Source organism: Pristiophorus japonicus, chromosome 19 (genome assembly GCF_044704955.1).
Source record: "Pristiophorus japonicus isolate sPriJap1 chromosome 19, sPriJap1.hap1, whole genome shotgun sequence".
Classification (NCBI taxonomy): Eukaryota; Metazoa; Chordata; class Chondrichthyes; family Pristiophoridae; genus Pristiophorus; species Pristiophorus japonicus.
Window position 1 is genome coordinate 88,537,085 of NC_091995.1, and position 18,606 is coordinate 88,555,690.

The 18,606-nt window shown below is 48.9% G+C and overlaps 1 protein-coding gene across 5 annotated transcripts in view; it reads right to left on the bottom strand.

The window, feature by feature from the left end:
• LOC139230027 (protein kinase C and casein kinase substrate in neurons protein 3) overlaps positions 1-18,096 on the bottom strand; it is a 94,967-nt gene extending 76,871 nt beyond the window's left edge. For 4 of the 5 annotated variants that reach the window (XM_070861763.1, XM_070861760.1, XM_070861761.1 and 1 more), the window contains exon 1: positions 17,853-18,096. The gene's annotated coding sequence lies outside the window, so the exon portion shown is untranslated. The remainder of the gene's footprint in view (positions 1-17,852) is intronic. The other variant, XM_070861762.1, reaches the window with a different exon arrangement.
• Positions 18,097-18,606: the final 510 nt, after the last annotated feature.

Here is an 18,606-nt window from a genome sequence, read left to right on the forward strand (position 1 = left end):
TCAAATCCCTCCATGGCCCTCGCCTCTCCCTATCTCTGTAATCTCCTCCAACCCCCGAGATGTCTGCGCTCCTCTAATTCTGCCCTCTTGAGCATCCCTGATTATAATCGCTCAACCATCGGCCGTGCCTTCTGTTGCCTGGGCCCCAAGCTCTGGAACTCCCTCCCTAAACCTCTCCGCCTCTCTACCTCTCTTTCCTCCTAATCAAGACGCTCCTTAAAACCTACCTCTTTGACCAAGCTTTTGGTCACCTGCGCTAATTTCTACTTATGCAGCTCGGTGTCAAATTTTCATCGCATAATACTCCTGTGAAGCGCCTTGGGATGTTGCACGACGTTAAAGGCGCTATATAAATACACGTCGTTGTTGTTGTGGAATGAAATCGATTGTGACGTGGACCTATATGACTAACACCCTTCCCCCCTTGCCGAACTTGGAACTGCTCTGTGCCATAACCGCCAAGCTACTGGGCTGCCCCGCTCCATGTGTTTTCAATTAGGCTCTATTGTATCCTACAGGACCCAGTAACAGCACTTAGAAAGTGATATTGATTAAAAGCAGATGCTGGAAGCCACAAGAACATCTCCTGAGCCAAGGCAGACAAAGCGAGGTTTCGAATTACAAGGAGTGCGCGTGATCCTGCCAAGAACCTAAACCAATGTCTTCGCTCCCGGTGTTGGGATTGGGTCAGGAGATAACAGGATAAAGGCAGATGCGTTGGGCCATTTGGCTATTCTTCATGGCGCCGGCTATTTCTTTGATAATCCCTGGAGTCTTTCCTCAAACGCTCTCCTTGAACGTCCTTTCCATATGCTGACCATTCTGTGTGCGAAGGAGGTCCTAATATACGTCCCAAATGTGCCGTTTACAAGGTTTTCCCGAGTTCCCCTCTTGCAATTTAGTCTTGCGTCATTTTAGGGATTTACCGTTATCCCAGACCCGCTTAATGCCTTGCATGCCTCGATAAAATCGCCCCTCAGATGTCTAAAACTAAAACTATCTCTGTAATCTCCTCACAACCCCCCCCCCCCCACCCCCCCGGAGATGTCTGCGCTCCTCTAATTCTACCCTCTTGAGCATCCCTGATTATAATCGCTCAACCATCGGTGGCCGTGCCTTCTGTTGCCTGGGCCCCAAGCTCTGGAACTCCCTCCCTAAACACTTCCGCCTCTCTTTCCTCCTTTAAGATGCTCCTTAATACCTGCCTCTTTGACCAAGCTTTTGGTCATCTGCGCTAATGTCTTTTTCTGTGGCTCGGTGTCAAATTTATCTGTTTTGTCTTATATCACTACTGTGAAGCACCTTGGGACGTTTTACTATTTTAAAGGCGCTATATAAATACAAGTTGTTGTTGTCTGCTTGCAAGTTGAATGTTTTGCCAGTTTCCCCTCCTTACTCAGACCTTTGGATGCAAGGGATCAGCCTTTTATGGCTCTTCTCTGGGCTGCCTCCAATGCTCGACTGCCTCGTTGGTGTGTTCCAGCGACCAGAACAAGAAAACATCCAGTCTGAGCAGAGCACTAGTGGATCTGCAGTCGCTTATGTTTGCAGGCGCGTGGGAACACCACTGCCTCCACATTCCCCTTCGAGTCACACACCATCCCCCACTTGGAAATATATCGGTCGTTCCTTCATCGTCGCTGGGTCAAAATCCTGGAACTCCCTCCCTCACATCACTGTGGGAGCACCTTCACCACACAGACTGCAGCAGCTCAAGAAGGCGGCTCACCACCACCTTCTCAAGGGGCAATTAGGGATGGGCAATAAATGCTGGCCTTGCCAGCGATGGCCACGTCCCACGAGAATAAAAAAAATCAAAGTGATTATCTGCACGAACATTTTTGCGTCCTTCTGAGCATGTGCGCTCGAAAGGCTCGAATTACACTTTGCAAAGAGCAACTGCTGGGCATGTCTTATCCTCCATCAAAGGAAACCAATCAGAGCTTTAGGTGTTGCATTAAAAAGAAGGCTGAGGCCTCTGGCATTCTCTATGTGGGCTGACGCAGTAAGAATGAGATGAGATGGTCTGTTTACTCCGGAGCAGCGTAGACTGAGAGACAACTTGATAGAGATTCATGAAAATAATTGAAGGGTAGGATAGCGTTGACTGTTGACGGATTATTACAGATGACAGATTGGGAAGGTCTTGAGGGCATGTGTTTAAGCTACACAAATGTGGGAATAGAGTGGGTAGTGGGCGTTTCTTCCCTTCCCAGAGCGAGTTAGTGAGCCGGCTGGTGTGGTGGCCGCCCGACTCTCTGCACTGGCTTCAGGACGGAGCTGGGCCTGGTTTCTGACTGGGGCAGAGGTCACAGCAGATCGGAGGTAAGTGGGGCAGGCTTGATGGACTAACTGGTCTTTTCCTGCGTTCCTGAAGATGGAGGAGGACTGCTGCTGAACATGGAACGAATGCATCGTCACCTTCAGCAGATGATTGGTGGGGGTGCACAAAGGGGAGAAAATGGAGGGTGGGAGAAAGGCAGCGATGCCCACATCCCATGAACGAATAACAAAAAATATGGGCACTACGTCTGTTGGTTCTTCCCCAGTTCCTCATTGACTGTCGATGCTCCAGTTCCTCCCTTAATACTCAACAACAACAACGTGCATTTATATAGCGCCTTTAATGCCGTAAAACGTTCACAGGAGCGCAATCAGACCGCAATCGACACCGGGCCAAGGGCGATATTCAGACAGGTGACTAAAAGCTTGGTCAAAGAGGGAGGTTGTACGGCACGATCAGGAGCCCTTGCCATCTCACCCAAATGGCTGTTGCTCCCGTGTGACCTTGAACAGAGGGCGTCATCGGGCTGGAGGGCATCACAGCTGCGCTGGAAACCATCCTCGCCCATCTTCCACACTCGCCAGGCAGGAGTCACCAGGTAGTGGTCAGGAATGGGACTCCCGGCCGAATTTTACACCCTCCCTAGCCCTGGAGGAGCGGAGGTTGTGAGCACGTCCAATTACTGCACTGGCATGATCAGCTAACCCAGCGCAGCCCGGAAATCAAACCTTGCATCGTCAGGTCTGAGTTGTTCAATGCTACACCAGATGATGCATTTATTCACTGAGGGAACATGACATTGGGATTGGGTTCGGATTAATGCATCGGGCTACAGTCGTGTTCGTTGGGTACAGTGGTGTAATGATTACGCTACTTGACTAGCAACCCAGAAGTCATCTGAGTCAGAAGGCTGTGGGTTCAAGTCACACTCCAGAGCCTTGAGCACAAAATCCAGCCTTTCTTTGAGTTCAAATCACACCATGGAATGTTAGAAGAGAAAAAATAAAGACTTGCATTTATACAGCGCCTTTCATGACCTTAGGACATCTCAAAGCATATTACAGCCAATGAAGTACTTTTGAAGTGTAGTCACTGTTGTAACATAGGAAATGGCAGGTAACTATAGGCCGGTTAGTTTAACATCTGTAGTGGGGAAAATGCTTGAAGCTATCATTAAGGAAGAAATAGCGGGATAGGAATAGTGCAATCAAGCAGACGCAACATGGATTTATGAAGGGGAAATCATGTTTAACTAATTTACTGGAATTCTTTGAGGATATAATGAGCAGGGTGGATAGAGGTGTACCGATGGATGTGGTGTATTTAGATTTCCAAAAGGCATTCGATAAGGTGCCACACAAAAGGTTACTGCAGAAAATAAAGGTACGCAGAGTCAGAGGAAATGTATTAGCATGGATAGAGAATTGGCTGGCGAACAGAAAGCAGAGAGTCGGGATAAATGGGTTCTTTTCGGGTTGGAAATCGGTGGTTAGTGGTGTGCCACAGGGATCGGTGCTGGGACCACAACTGTTTACAGTATACATAGATGACCTGGAAGAGAGGACAGAGTGTAGTGTAACAAAATTTGCAGATGACACAAAGATTAGTGGGAAAGCGGGTTGTATAGAGGACACAGAGAGGCTGCAAAGAGATTTAGATAGGTTAAGCGAATGGGCTAAGGTTTGGCAGATGGAATACAATGTCGGAAAATGTGAGGTCATCCACCTTGGAAAAAAAAACAGTAAAAGGGAATATTATTTGAATGGGGAGAAATTACAACATGCTGCGGTGCAGAGGGACCTGGGGGTCCTTGTGCAAGAATCCCAAAAAGTTAGTTTGCAGGTGCAGCAGGTAATCAGGAAGGCGAATGGAATGTTGGCCTTCATTGCGAGAGGGATGGAGTACAAAAGCAGGGAGGTCCTGCTGCAACTGTACAGCGTATTGGTGAGGCCGCACCTGGAGTACTGCGTACAGTTTTGGTCACCTTACTTAAGGAAGGATATACTGGCTTTGGAAGGGGTACAGAGACGATTCACTAGGCTGATTCCGGAGATGAGGGGATTACCTTATGATGATAGATTGAGTAGACTGGGTCTTTACTCGGTGGAGTTCAGAAGGTTGAGGGGTGATCTTATAGAAACATTTAAAATAATGAAAGGGATAGACAAGATAGAGGCAGAGAGGTTGTTTCCACTGGTCGGGGAGACTAGAACTAGGGGGCACAGCCTCAAAATACGGGGGAAGCCAATTTAAAACTGAGTTGAGAAGGAATTTCTTCTCCCAGAGGGTTGTGAATCTGTGGAATTCTCTGCCCAAGGAAGCAGCTGAGGCTAGCTCATTGAATGTATTCGAATCACAGATAGATAGATTTTTAACCAATAAGGGAATTAAGGGTTACGGGGAGCGGGCGGATAAGTGGAGCTGAGTCCACGGCCAGATCAGCCATGATCTTTTTGAATGGCGGAGCAGGCTCGAGGGGCTAGATGCCTACTCCTGTTCCTAATTCTTACATTCTTAGTTCTTATGTAAATGCGGCAGCCAATTTACTCACAGCAAGCTCCCACAATCATCTGTGATAATGACCAGATAATCTGTTTGAGTGATGTGGGTTGAGGGATAAATATTCGCCAGGAAACTGGGGAGAACTCCCCTGCTCTTCTTCACAATAGTGCCATAGGGTCTTGTATAATTGAATTTGATAATTCTGGTCATTTGGAGCTTGCAACAGAAAAATGAAAGAACATAAGAAATAGGAGCAGGAGTCGGCCATTCGGCCCCTCGAGCCTGCTCCACCATTCAATGAGATCACGGCTGATCTGATCTTGGCCTCAACTCCAGTTCCCAACCTGCTCCCCACAGCCCTCGACTCCCTCATCGTTCAAAAGCTACCAGTTTGTTGCGGAAAATCTGACTCGCTGGCTAGAGAAGGGAACCTGCCAGCCTGGTCGACAAATGGCTCTGGTCCACACCGAATAAGTGACTCTAAAGGCTCGCCAATGTAAGCTGTTCAATTGTTTGAGATAACCAATGCTAAGCCCCATCAACAGCAACCTCTCAAGGCAACTAGGGACAGACAAAACAAACTGACTGGCTGGTGACGCCTACATCCTGGGAATAAAAATCCTGGAATGGTGCCAATTACCGTCCAGCGTAAATCGGAAGAACTCTATTGCTTTGCGGCACTCACAGAAGAGCATCTTTAGTTTTGCACTGGTCACAAATGTCTTTACACCTGTGTGAAGTTGTCGTCAAGCCTGCGGGCATCTAGATACCCTCAAGCAAGTGAAACTGGACTAGATGCGACCCGTTTCAGTGCTTCTTTCGGATTCCCAGGGATCAGCTTCTAGGAACTGACTCTCTGCGTTTGCATTACTAAATAGGCATTTCAAAGGACTATGGTTCTGCTGCCGGGATATGGGGGCTGCATTTGTAGTGTGATTGTTGTTGTGGGAGCTTGCTGTGTGCAAAGCTTGACACCATCCAGGACAAAGCAGCCCGCTTGATCGGCTCCCCATCCACTACCTTAAACACTCACTCCCTCCACCACCGGCGCCCCCTGGCTGCAGTGTACACCGTCTACAAGATGCGCTGCAGCAACTCGCCAAGGCTTCTTCGGCAGCACCTCCCAAACCCGTGACCTCTGCCACCTAGAAGGACAAGGGCAGCAGGCGCATGGGAACACCACCACCTCCACGTTCCCCTCCGAGTCACACACCATCCTGACTTGGAAATATATCGGCCGTTCCTTCATCGTCGCTGGGTCAAAACCCTGGAACTCCCTCCCTAACAGCACTGTGGGAGCACCTTCACCACACGGGACTGCAGCGGTTCAAAACGACAGCTCACCACCACCTTCTCAAGCGGCAATTAGGAATGGGCAATAAATGCCGGCCTTATGAGCGACGCCCACATCCCGTGAACCAATAAAAAAAAAATTGGCTGCCGCGTTTCCCACATTACAACCGTAACTACACATCAAAAAGTATTTCATCGGCTGTAAAGCACTTTGGGACGTCCTGAGGTCGTGAAAGGCGCTATATAAATGCAAGTCCTTGTTTTTTTTCTTTTCTAACACTCTGTGATGTGATTTGAACTCATAAAGACTTGCATTTACAGCAAGCTCCCCCAAACAGCAATGTGGTAATGATCAGGTCATCTGTTTTTTTTTAAAGTGATGATGGTTGTGTGATAAATATTGACCAGGACACCGTGGCTAATTCCTCCTGCTCTGCTTCAAAATAGTGCCATGGGATCTTTTACGTCCACCTGGTAGGGCAGACGCGGCCTCGGTTTAACGTCTCATCCGAAAGACGGCACAGTGGGCTATCTCACAGATCCTGGTCTCCCCAACGCCAGTAGAGAAGAGCCTGCAATTAGCTCCTCAATTAGCCCAAGGTTTAACTGCCTCGAGTGACTGTTTTGAACTCGTCTAAAAATGCACTTGGACAAGTGCTGGATTAAAAAAGACAGAAAGACCTGCATTTATATAGGGCCTTTCAAGATCACAGGATGTCCCAAAGCACTTTACAGCCAATTAAATCCCTTTTTGGAGTGTGGTCACTGTTGTAATGTAGGAAACGCAGCTGCCAATTTGCGCACAGCAAGCTCCCACAACCAGCAATTAAATAAATGACCCAGATAACCTGTTATTTAATGATGTTAATTGAGGGATAAATATTGGCCGGGACAGCGGGGATAACTCCCCTGACCTTCTTCGGAATAGCGCCATGGGATCTTTTACGGCCACCTGAGAGAGCAGACGGGGCCTCGGTTTAACGTCTCATCCGACAGAAAAATAACGACTATCGGCACCAGTCTGATCACAGAGAGGAGGTTGATTCTGGTTATTTCCTGTTTTTGCAGTATCACAGTGAAATCGCGTCACACAAGTTAGATAGGAGAAGGAAGGCGACGAGCACATCCATCCAGACAACCCTACATTTCCCCTCCCCCTCTCTCCATTCAATGATTCCAGAGTTTCCGCTTCCATTAATCTAGCCAGATGTCCATTCCAAGTCCTGCGATGAGCTTCCTGACATCAGTCCTCCATGCACAATACTTGGCAGCTCAAATAATCCAGAGTCAGAGTCGGAGAATCAACGGAAAATCTGATCTAATGCTGCTCAGAGTAGAATAATAGGAATTTACAGCACGGAAGGAGGCCATTTCGGCCCAACGTGCCCACGGGCATGATGGGCCGAAATAGCCTCCTTCTGTGCCGAAAAAAAGCTTTCCAGCTCTTGGTCCGTAGCCCTGTAGGTCACGGCACTTCAAGTGCACATCCAAGTACTTTTTAAATGTGGTGAGGGTTTCTGCCTCTACCACCCTTTCAGGCAGTGAGTTCCAGACCCCCGGCACCCTCTGGGTGAAGAAATTTCCCCTCTACTCCCCTCCAAACCTTCTACCAATTACTTTAAATCTATACCCCCTGGTTGTTGACCTTTCTGCTAAGGGAAATAGGTCCGTCCTATCCACTCTATCTCGGCCCCTCATAATTTTATACATCTCAATAAGGTCTCCCCATCAGCCTTCTCTGTTCCAAAGAAAAGAACCCCAGCCTATTCAATCTTTCCTCATCGCTAACATTCTCCAGTCCAGGCAACATCCTGAGTAAATCTCCTCCATACCCTGTCCTGGATTGGAAAATGATGGTCAGAGCCTCTGCTATTTCCTCTTTTGCTTCTCTTAACAGTCTGCGATGCATTTCATCCGGGCCTGAGGATTTATCCACATTCAAAGCTGCTAAACCCCTTGATACTTCCCCTCTCATTATGTTTATTTCATATAATATTTCAAACTCCTCCTCCCTGATTGCAATGTCTGCATCGCCCCTCTCTTGTTGTGAGCCCGTTGATCCCTTATACCCTGGTTTTATCTCAGACACGAGCAGGATAATCAGGAACACAGTACCGTCATTCATCATATTTGCAGTGGCATATCTGAGCCAACTTTTTCCATTGATTTGGACCATTTCCCTCTCTGCATCAATCCCACATTCAATTTGAATGGATCCCACACTGATTTTGCCTCTGACCTTGATGATTTGCCTCTCATCTCTCAATGACGTTGCCCTATTCTCAGTGACTGTGCATTGATCTCACACTGAATTTGCTCTGAGTTCACACTGATTATGGTTGGATTGCCAGTGATTTTTCTCTGGCCAACATTGATTATGCACTGATTTTCCCATCAATGAGACACCAACTTATTCCGATCCCGATTTGTCCTGTTTTTCAAAAAATTTGTTCACGGGATGTGGGCGTCGCTGGCAAGGCCGGCATTTATTGCCCATCCCTAATTGCCCCTTGAGAAGGTGGTGGTGAGCTGCCTTCTTGAACCGCTGCAGTCTGTGTGCTGAAGGTGCTCCCGCAGTGCTGTGAGGGAGGGAGTTCCAGGGTTTTGACCCAGCGACGATGAAGGGATTATGGATATATATTCCAAGTCGGGATGGTGCGTGACTTGGACGGGAACGTGGAGGTGGTGGTGTTCCCATGCGCCTGCTGCCGTTGTCCTTCTTGGTGGTAGAAGCCATGGGTTTGGGAGGTGCTGTTCCCTCCATCAACTTGACTATTCCAACGCACTCCTGGCCGGCCTCCCATCTTCTACCCTGCGTAAACTTGAGGTCATCCAAAACTCGGCAGCCCGTGTCCTAACTCGCACCGCGTCCCACTCACCCATCATCCTCTGTACTCACTGACCTACATTGGCTCCTAATTAAGCAACGCCTCGACTTTAAAATTCTCATCCTTATTTTCAAATCAATCCATGGCCTTGCCCCCTCCCTATCTCTGTAATCTCCTCCAGCCCCACAACACCCCCCCCCCCCCGCAACCCCCCCCCGAGATCTCTGTGCTTCACCAATTCTGGCCTTTTGAACAGTCTCGATTTTAATCGCTCCACCATTCAGCTGCCGAGGGCCCAAGCTCTGGAACTCCCTCCCTAAACCTCTCCACCTCTCTTTCCTCCTTTAAGACGCTCCTTCATTACAGCAGTGACTACACTTCAAAAGTACTTCATTGGCTGTAAAGCGCTTTGGGACGTCTGGTGGTCGTGAAAGGCGCTATATAAATGCAAGTCTTTCGTTCTATCGATCATCAGCCATGTCTATTATTACTTACATTAAAAATGTATGCATTTTTTCTTAAAACCTACCTCTTCGACCAAGATTCTGCTCATCTGCCCTAATATCTCCTTCGATAGCTCGGTGACAAAAACATTTTTAATAACACTTCTGGGAAGCGCCTTGGGACGTTTTATTACATTAAAGGTGCTATATAAATACAAGTTGTTGTTTTTCTCCTTGATTTTGTGCTGACGTTATAGTAAAGCCACTTTTCCTGTGGGATAACTAGACTTTACATTGACGCAGACTGGAATGTCATTGAGGTGAATGGAGGAGAGGGCTGGGAGGCAATGATCTCTCACATTGACTGACCTTGCATACAGCCAAACTCCAGATGCTGGAAATCTGAAATTGAAACAGCAAACGCCAGAGACACGCAGCAAAAAAAATAAATAAGTGAACATTTAAGTTCTAAGCCTACATCGCCACAGATAGTTTTTTTTTTTGCCTGCCAACACTCACGGCACACCTCAAAAACCGATGAGGGGGTTTCCGCCCAAAAAGTTGACCTATTTTATCTATTTTTCAGACACCGACTTGCTGTGGATTTTCGGTTTTCATTTCCTCCTCTCCCTCCAGCCCGCAAATCCAGCCCTGTAATAAGAGGCTGCATATTTTTGGTGCTTTCGCCACAGCCTTGGATGGGTTAACCGTTTTTTTTCTCCTCCCAAAAGTGCTGCATCTCTCGGATGCCAATAAAAGCGTTCTTCACAGCAGCCAAGTCGTCTCTGATGAAGATTTTTATCCCCTCCTTTTTTTTTTAAAAGCAATGCTACTAATCAGTTCAGGGGCTGCAATAGAAACGAGATTTTTGAGGAGATGACTGGGTTAATTCTTGGCCCGGGTTCTGAAAGGGCAAACTATTCAGATTGGTAACAAGTAATTATCTTCAAAAGTTTCCAGCACCGAATAAGCGCTGCCGACTTCAATTTTCTGTTGCATCCCAGTTTTTTTTTTCCTGAGGCTTCATATCACATGGTGAGCCTCAGCCACACTCTGTCCAAATACATCGCGTCATCTCGTGCAAGAGCAGAAGTGGAGCATCGTAGGGTTGGCAACAAAACTGACAACGTAGATCTGGGTTTGTGGGAGGTTTCGAGGCTGACTGTTTTTCTCCCTTGCCGATGGAAAGGTTCTGTGCTGGCGTCCGTCTCCAAGGGCCTGTTGATGGCCCTTCTATCGCTGGCTATTCCACCACCGAAGCCATCGCGGTTAGACCCCCCCCCCCCTAATTTCTACTTATGCGGCTCAGTGTCAAATTTTTAAATCTCATAATACATCCAGAGATTGGAAGCCAAGAGCAGACCGGTGTGAACCTGTCCTGGGCAGAGGGGTGCACTGAGCTCCAACGTGTGGCACCTGTTTTTCAAGTGTGAATCTCATCATCATAGGCGGTCCCTCGAATGAGGATGACTTGCTTCCACACCATAAGGGATGAGTTATTAGATGTTTCAATGGAGAATCCGATATTCCAGTCCTGAACTCCAGGGGTGGAAGAATCCTGTGCGTGGATTTTTTTAATGTGGGGTGGCCGTTGCACACCAGCCACCACACGGGCTTGACAGAGCTAGGCCTTGGTCCAATGGCAAGGGTTAACCAGGACGACTGGAGACCTGCTCTGCTGCACGGACCTCGTGCGCACAACATATCGCACAGTGTGGGCTGGGCCCGTGCTGCCCCTGGGCCCTCGCCTCTTCTGGGCCCCACATCCTCATTTGCCACAAGTCCGCCACGATCTCTCGCCACACCTCTGCCACGATCTCTCGCCGCAGATCTCTCGCCGCTTCTCCGCCACGAGCATTCGCCGCACGTCCGCCACGATCTCCCACCGCACCTCTGCACCAAACATTCGGCGCACCTCCGCCACGATCTCTCACCGCTCCTCCGCCTCACCTCCGCCACGATCTAGGCAGTGAGCAGCAACAGGCAATTTGACCGTGAGCGACATTGGAGCTAAGCTCAGTCATGTCCTCTCCGCACCCACACGTGCACTTTACAGCAGGGGCTACTCTTCAGTGATCAGGAGACCATTTTCATCCTCCACAGCCTGGGGACACAGAACCCTCTTCTCCCCCACCCCGTCCCCTGCACTATGCGCCAGCTGTGTCTCAGTGGGCAGCACTCTCGCCTCAGAGTCAGAAGGTTGTGGGTTCAAGTCCCACTCCAGAGAATTAAGCCCATAATTGAGGCTGACACTCCCAGGGCAGTGCTGAGGGAGCGCCGCACTGTCGGAGGTGCCGACTTTCGAATGAGACGTTCAACAGAGGCCCCGTCTGCTCTCTCAGGTGGATGTGAAAGATCCCATGGCATGATTTCAAAGAAATGCAGGTGTCCTGGCCAACATATCTCATTCAACCAACATCACTAATACAGATGATTGGGTCATTATCAAATTGATGTTCGTGGGAGCTTGCTGTGTGCAAATTGGCTGCTGCATTTCCTACATTACAACAGTGACTACACTCCAAAAAAGTACTATTTTGAGTGGAAGCGCTTTGGGATGTCCTGAGGTTGTATAAGGCGCTATATAAATGCAAGTCTTTTATACCACCTATGAGATCAGATAAATTGGCACAGGCCAGAGCTGAAATTAGGGACTTCCAAGCTCATCTGGTTCTGTTACACATCACATGAGTCATTGGGGAAACTTGCACCTTGTTATAACTCATTGACTTCCATTGGCAATCCTGTTAGAACGACAAGTCTGTAGGAGCATTAACCCACAACCTTCTGACTCAGAGGAGAGTGCTACCCACTGAGCCACAGCTGTTTGTGGGAGCTTGCTGTGCGCAAATTGGCTGCCGCGTTTCCCACATTACAACAGTGACTGCACTCAAAAAGTACGTCGTTGGCTGTAAAGCGCTTTGGGACGTCCAGTGGTCGTGAAAGGCGCTATATAAATGCAAGGCTTTCTTTAAGACCATAAGGTGAGGAGAAAATGACATCTGGCCATCAAAGCTCATCCCGTAGCCGACCCAGAAACGGCCTCTCTGCATCTTGCGTTCCTTTGACGAGATGTCGAAGCACTTTGTCAATATTTATCAGCATTCTGATATAATGTTAATAGCTTGTGTGAACACGTTTTGCAAAGTATGTATAGGGCATATCGGGGAATAGGAGAGGTTCAGAGAACAAATTTCTGCCGATGACATACGGATGCCTTAATGCAGATCTATAAATAGGGTGATGGGGGCTTAACCAAACTTAGAGGGTAACTTTAACCCGTTGCTATCATTGTTACTGAAGTCCGATTTCAACTTGATTTGAACCACCAGGAGTACTTGCCTGCATTGAATTCCCGTCATGAAATATTACGCCACTTACCAGTTTCAGACACATTTGCAACACAAATACCAGGCAGACACAGGTGTGAAAGCACGTGTGCATACCACAGTCATAAGCCCACAAACTCAGACAAGCAACGTGTCATTTGTCTCACTGTAATTACAGACATTTACTGGAGGTCCCACGCGAGGAATTATTTTGTTCGTGGTGGGGCTAATCCCTCTCGGAGGAGGTGTCTTCTTCACCTGTGAGCGTTACATTTCGCTAGTTCACATCCCTCCGTGGCCTCCTCGCCCCCTCCCTATCTCTGTAACCTCCTCCAGCTCTCCGAGATCTCTGCGCTCCTCCAATTCTGGCCTCCTGCCCATCCCTGATTTTCATCGCTCCACCACCGGTGGCCGTGCCTTCTGTTACCTGGGCCCCAAGCTCTCGAACTCCCTCCCTAATCCTCTCTGCCTATCTACTCCTCTCTACCCCTCTTTCCTCCTTTGAGATGCTCCTTAAAACCTACCTCTTTGGTTCTAAGCATTTGTCACCTGCCCTAATATGTGCCCTATATCCAACTTTGGCTGATTACGCCCCGTGGAACACCATTGGGGCATTTTACGATTTGAAGGGCGCTATATAAATGTAAGTTGTTGTTGGAGGTCCTACTCAAGAATTTCTTTTGTTAATCCCTCTTGAAGGAGGTTTCTTCATCAATACAGTGCCAGCTGTGGCTCAGTGGGTAGCACTCTCGCCTCTGAGCCAGAAGGTTGTGGGCTCAAATCCCAACTCCAGGGACTTGAGTACATAAATCCAGGCTGACACTCCCAGGGCAGTGCTGAGGGAGCGCCGCACTGTCGGAGGTGCCGTCTGTCGGATGAGACGGTAAACCGAGATCCCCGTCTGCTCTCTCAGGTAGACGTAAAAGATTCCACGGCCACTATTTCGAAGAAGAGCAGCGGAGGTGTCCTGGGGCCAATATTTATCCCTCAATCTACATCACTAAAAAAAACAGGTTATCTGGTCATTATCTCATTGCTGTTTGTGGGAGCCTGCTGTACGCAAGTTGGCTGCTGCATTTCCCACATTACAACAGTGACTACACTCCAAAAAATACTTTATTGGCTGTAAAGCGTTTTTTCAGACGTCCGGTGGTTGTGAAAGATGCTATGTAAATACAAGTCTTTCTTTCTTTAATGGGCGTTGTTCATTATATTCTGCTGGTCATAATGGGTCCATGATAACTTGGGCAATTCCATGATTGGGTGGTGACACTTGGAGCAAATGTGTCTCAGGAAACTGTCGGGGTGCCACCCTGTGATATTCTGTCCATTAAGATAAGTGGATGGAAAAATGCTGTGCCGCCATTTCAGGAGATGCTCCCACTGTGCGCTGGGTAACTGCGCGTTATGAGTGCCGGGTTGCGGAATCACCCCAAAAAATTGTAACCGAGAGGAAAGAAAAGGGGAGAAATTGGCCTGGTTTGCGCCTCCCGTTAGCGCCTGCAGGGGGCAGTAAAGGGGTCACCAACCGGGCGCGGCGAAATCACCGATGCCCGCGAACGTCCCTGGAGGCTTTGCGCTGGCACTAACACCGCCACGCTCTCTTGCGCCCCGTGGGTTGCCCCGTTACAGCACCGGATGCGATATTCAGTCCCGCCCCCCCCCACCCCCCCCCCCCCCGCAGCATTGCCGGGCATCAACAACGGGCGTCGTCATCTTGGCCTCCTGCTTGGGCAGCGATATTTAAAGGCAGTAGTGGTCGGGGAGGGCGAACTTTATTAATCTCCCCAATGTGGTGTCTTTTGGCTTTTTTTTTGGAGCCCGTGATTTGTCAGCCCTGCACTTCCTTCGAGTGCTTGGGGGTAGTTATACACCGAGCACAGGTCCTGCATCCCCACAGAGACAGGATGAAGAATTGAATCAATCCCTTTCCTTTAAGCGAGGGATGGAGTCTGTACAGACGGCGGCACTGCCCCGAACATTGCTTGGCTCTCTGCCGCGCTAAGGCCCCCCACTCTCCCTTTAGCGCTTGAAAGGAAGTGGTAGTACTTCATTTCGCGCACCACTTCCCTCTTAGAGCGCTAACGCGGACGTTCCCGGGAGCAAAAAAATCTTTTCTGCCTGACGCTTTGTCCTGCATTCCCTGAACGGGGATGCTACGTAATTTGTTGCCCAAAGTATCAGAGCTCTACCCCCTCTCCCCCCATATTGCTCTCTCATCCAGTTGGGGTACGGGCCGGTAGGGGAGGGGGAAAGGGATGAGGTGCGGGGGGGGGTGGGATGGAGGGACGGAATGGACAGCTAAACGCTGGGTACAGACACATTCCCTGTGGTCCCGAGTCACACATATCAGGTCACATGTTTTTTTTAAACCAGATGTGGGTATCGCTGGCAAGGCCGGCATTTATTGCCCATCCCTAATTGCCCTTTGAGAAGGTGGTGGTGAGCCGCCTTCTTGAACCGTTGCAGTCCGTGTGGTGAAGGTGCTCCCACAGTGCTGTTAGGGAGGGAGTTCCAGGATTGACCCAGCGACGATGAAGAAACGGCCGATATATTTCCAAGTCGGGATGGTGTGTGACTGGGAGGGGAACGTGGAGGTGATGGTGTTCCCATGCACCTGCTGCCCTTGTCCTTCTAGGGGGTAGAGGTCGCGGGTTTGGGAGGTGCTGCCGAAGAAGCCTTGGCGAGTTGCTGCAGTGCATCTTGTAGATGGTGCACACTGCAGCCAGGGGGCGCCGATCAAGCGGGCTGCTTTGTCCTGGATGGTGTCGTTTGATTCGCAGCCTGTGCTGAGTTAGTTTAGTCTATGCTCGGGCAGGATCTGAGTGCTAAAATTAGCAATAGTGTCCTTGGGCTAACATGGGGAAAACAGTGTCCATGTTGTGTTTTTTTCTCATTCATGGGATGTGGGCGTCGCTGGCAAGGCCGGCATTTATTGCCCATCCCTAATTGCCCCTTGAGAAGGTGGTGGTGAGCCGCCTTGAATATAACTGAGGGTCTCGCTGGGTCATCTCAGAGAGCAGTTAAGAGTCAACCACATTGCTGTGGTCTGCAGTCACATATAGGTCAGACCAGAAGAGTTTCTTCCCTAAAGGGCATCAATGAAACGTGGAATTTTACAACATTCCGGTAATTACATGGTCACCTTTGCTGATACTCGCTTTTTATTCAAGATTTATTTAATTAACGGAATTTTAAACTCCCCGTCTCCCGTGGTGGGATTTGAACTCATGACTGCTCAGATTATTCGCCCAGGCATCTGGATTACTCATCCAGTAACATAGCCGCCATGAGGAGAAACTTCTTCACTCAGAGAATTGGGAACCTGTGGAATTCTCTACCACAGAGAGTTGTTGAGGCCAGTTCGTTGGATATATTCGAAAGGGAGTTAGATGTGGCCCTTACGGCTAAAGGGATCAAGGGGTATGGAGAGAAGGCGGGAATGGGCTACTGAAGTTGCATGATCAGCCATGATCATATTGAATGGTGGTGCAGGCTCAAAGGGCCGAATGGCCTGCTCCTGCACCTATTTTCTATGTTTCTACCACCCCTTGTTTCTGCTCTTGCTTACTGAACAGTGACCTTTGTTGGAGAGAGCACGTGCTCAGACTCTGTGTGAGAACAGGGTTAGGCTCAGTTGTGATGTTTCCCCCCCCAGGGGGAATAGCTTGCTGAAACTGACTGCTTAGGCTCGGGTGTGGAGAACGGGCATTTGAGCGACGTATGGGGGCCTGTTGACAACTATTGAACCGTAATCCGGCAGGAGGCCTGACATGAAAATAATGATGATCAAATTCCAACGCACCGTGTTTCACCCAATGTGCTGTTTCTGGTCCACATTTGAGATGAACGCGGCAGCATATTTGATATTATTCACGATATATAATCTGTAGTTTTCTGTAGCTTTCTCCTCGTTTACAAAAAAAAAAAATGACCTCCCCATTCAGTGTTTCCATTTACAGTCCATCTACTCGGCCGAGAACGTGGGGAAGTACGATGTGCGATAGGTGTCGGAATGCTCCAGGAAGGAGCCGGCACAGACTGGATGGGCTAAACGGCCACCTTCCCACAGTTCACTAGATATCCAGCAGTACTTAGGCTCTGCATTAGAGTGTCAGCCGTGGCTCAGTGGGCAGCACTCTTGCCTCTGAGTCAGAAGGTTGTGGGTTCAAGTCCCACTCCAGAGATTTGAGCACATAAATCTAGGCTGATACTCTAGTGCAGTGCTGAGGGAGTACTGCACTGTCGGAGGTGCTGTCTTTCGGATGAGATGTTAAACCAAGGCCCTGTCTGCTCTCTCAGGTGGCCATAATAGATCCCATGGCCACTATTTCGAAGAAGAGCAGGGGAGTTATCCCTGGTGTCAATATTTATCCCTCAATCAACATCACTAAAACAGATTATTTGATTACAACAGTGACTACACTCCCCGTAAAGCGCTTTGAGACGTCCGGTGGTCGTGTCAGGCGCTATATAAATGCAAGTCTTTTGTTACCACGTTGCTGTTTGTGGGAGCTTGCTGTGCGCACATTGACTGCCGCGTTTCCCACATTACAACAGCGACTACACTCCAAAAAAGTACTTCGTTGGCTGCAAAGACGCTTTAGGACGTCCGGTCGGTCGTGAACAGGCGCTATATAAATGCACGTCTTTCTTGCCTGGAGACGCGGAGTGTGTGTGTCCCCTTTGAGAAATTGCACGAATGGAAAAAGGGAGGTCGGTTCCTTTTACCAGCGCACTCGCCCGCTAAAACTGACTGCAAAGATTTAGAATATCCTGCACAATTCCTGGGGAAATATTGGGGGGGGGGAAAGCAGTCCCTCTGGATCTGGCTGGCCTCCAAGCCTGCGAGCTCTTGACAAAGGCTGTAAATTGATAGCCGAGCCATCTGCGAGGCGAAAGCAGCCGGAGAATTATTGCCAGATCCTTGTGCTCAATGCAGCCACAGATAAAAATGCATTTATTTTTAAACTGTGTTGCGAGCTCGACAGATATGTGCATACAGACACACACACACACACACACAGGGAGCAAGAATTAAATGGGGACACTTTTTTTTCCTTTGGACAACCGGCTTAAAACTTTTGTTTGTTAAGACTATTTGTTAAAAGTTCAGATTTGACACGAATAGAAGTGACTGCGAGCAGACACATCAATGTTTAACAAGACTCACCCGAATCTATCGCCAGCTGCCTCCAAATCAGTGTTGGAATTTCAGTTGTGATTTCTTTGGAAACTGATAAATAGAACGAAGCAGTTTCTTTGGGGGAGTGGGGGAGGGGTTGGGAATAAAGTGCCTTCTAAATCCGTGGAGGTGTCTTCAAAAGCAGGAACGCATGCACAGCTAGGTTGAGTCTGTCCTCTCTCTCTTTCTCTCAGTCTCTTGATCCCTCACTGGGAAACTTGAGGAGTGCCCCCTTCTTGCATTGAGCATGTGCAGTGAGCAGCAGCACCGGCAAATAAAAACGTCACTGGCCTGTGAGAGATTGAGGAGCTGAGAAAGGCTTTCCTGTGTGAGAGAAGCACATCCTTCAGGTTGTCTGCCCCTCTCCCCCGTCTAACCGCTCCGGCTCATCCAACAACAGCAACCAATTGCATTTATATAGCGCCTTTAACGTAGTGAAACGTCCCAAGGCGCTTCGCCGGAGCGTTGTGAGCGAAAGCAATTTTGCCATCGAACCGCATCAGTAGAAATTAGGGCAGGTGACCAAAAGCTTGGTTAAAAAAAAAAGGTAGGTTTTAAGGAGCGTCTTGAAGGAGGAAAGAGAGGCGGAGAGGTTTTGGGAGGGAGTTCCAGAGCTTGGGGCCCAGGCAACAGAAGTGACGGCCACCGATGGCGGAGCGATTATAATCAGGGATGCTCAATAGGGCAGAATTAGAGGAGCGCAGACATCTCGGAAGGTTGTGGGGCTGGAGGAGATTGCAGA